The 1,982-nt window shown below is 35.9% G+C and overlaps 1 protein-coding gene across 1 annotated transcript in view; it reads left to right on the top strand.

The window, feature by feature from the left end:
- DYNC2H1 (dynein, cytoplasmic 2, heavy chain 1) overlaps positions 1–1,982 on the top strand; it is a 440,751-nt gene that overhangs the window by 411,988 nt on the left and 26,781 nt on the right. The window lies entirely within an intron of this gene.

Genomic DNA, 1,982 nt, shown 5'->3' with positions numbered 1-1,982 from the left:
CATTCATCTATTTTATCTTCTGGTTGTAGATTTTTCAGGATACTTGGAAGACTGTTTATGTTGTGAATTAGGACTACTAGAGTTCTTTCAAGCTTTTCTTTAATGAAGTTTATATTTCTTGGTTTTAGTCTTAGGTCCATGATCCACCTTGAGTTGGTTTTTGTACATGGAGAGAGGTGTGGATCTTGCTTGAGTCTTCTGCAGATAGTTTTCCAATTTTGCCAACACCATGTGTTAAAAAGGCTGTCGTTTCCCCACTTAACTGATTTCATCGCCTTGTCAAAAATCAGTTGACCATAAGTAGATGGGCTGATTTCCGTGTAGGAGATGTCTTTTTAAATGATCTTTTCTCCTTATTGCATGGAATCTATACTTAAACCAAGACGCTGTTTTTCATAGAGAACAAAGGAACACTGCATGATTTAAAACCATGAAAGATTTAAAATCTTTGCATTATAGTTGTATCCTTTCTCTGTACTTATTCACTCTGCATACTGAGCAAATCATTTGGAAGTTGGACTTTCTATAGAAGAAGGTGGCATCATGCTTGGAAAGGTAGAGCTATAGAGAGGACGACCCTTAAGGTGTCCCTTAAGGTGACACAATGACTGTAGCAATGGGATAAAGTATGTCAGAGATGATCAGGATGGTGCAGAATCAGGCAGGGTTCAGATCTGTTGTTCATAAGGTCCTTGAGTTGTCCACTCAGTTGAACTTAAAAACAATAATCAACATATTATCCATTATTAAGAAGAATAGAAGAGCACTTGGTGGTACCAGATAGTACTCATAAGTACTACCAGATAGTTCTCAAAAGTACTGTCCAAAATACACTAAGATATTAATGCCCACACACTAGTTTGGGAGATTCTGTTCCATTTCTGATCTGACTGACAGTGCAAACTCTTTGGGAGATAATAGTGCATTCCAGTACTGAAAGCATATCCTTTATACATATTAATAAATAAACACTTTTTTCCTAGAATATTCATCATTCATTCAAAATGAATTAGTGCATAAATGCAAATTTTGTGTGTTGAATAGATGACATTACTGTCCTGTCATCTCTGTACACTAGCTGAAACAACAGATTGATTTAAAAAATTATTAGTAAGTTATCTCCTATGGCTTACTGGTACCGATAGGAAATATTACAGAGAAATTTTATATGGTTGCTCAAATTAGTAACCTCTCTCCAACATTTAAAATGTGGCTTTGGGCAGCCCTTAAACTCATTGTACCTCCATTTTCTCTTTTGTTAAAGAACCCTCCCCCCATTTTATGACAGTCATAAAATGGATTCGCACTTGCAAAATAATTAGAGCATTGTGTGACATACAGAAAGTGTTGCATAAGGCCTTATGCTGTTTTTGTTATTTATTCCAAATGGCAATTTTGGGTTATACTCATCACACATACTTTATGCTGATGTGTTTTTCTCCAGATTGACATTAGATGATTTCAAAAATCACAGATAAGTAGAACATATTTTTAAATGCCTTTTAACAAAGAAGGACATTACTCTCTAGCATAACACTTGATTCAATAAGGTGACAAATTCCCTGTTAAATTAGCTCTAGACACTCTCGTTCTGTTTGCATTGCTAAAACTTTAAAACTCCAAACTCTCCCGGTAAGCCCAGATGTTCCCTATCTCCAGGCATACTTTGAGATGAGGGGGGCGTCATTGGATACTGGCCTTCATCTTATAAGTTATGCATTCTTATCTAGGCTGTTGAGTAGCTCTTCACCCACAAAGGGTTGTGCAAGGAAGGTTCTTTACAACAGAAGGATATTATCTTAACTCTAATAGATCTTCATAGTAGGAATTTCTTTCTAGAAATAATTTCATTTAAAATATTTGTATACTCGCAGCATTGAAAAACAAGAAACTCATGCAATGTTATTCAAAGTGGGTGACCCTGGAGGACATTATGCTGAGTGAAATATCTCAGTCACAAAGGGACAAATACTGCATGGTGC

Source organism: Elephantulus edwardii, unplaced genomic scaffold, assembly GCF_000299155.1.
Source record: "Elephantulus edwardii isolate Elephantulus edwardi_28Jun2011 unplaced genomic scaffold, EleEdw1.0 scaffold00056, whole genome shotgun sequence".
In the NCBI taxonomy this organism is placed as follows: domain Eukaryota; kingdom Metazoa; phylum Chordata; class Mammalia; order Macroscelidea; family Macroscelididae; genus Elephantulus; species Elephantulus edwardii.
The sequence above is the reverse complement of the archived record's forward strand: the minus strand, read 5'-3'. Positions and strand labels throughout refer to the sequence as shown.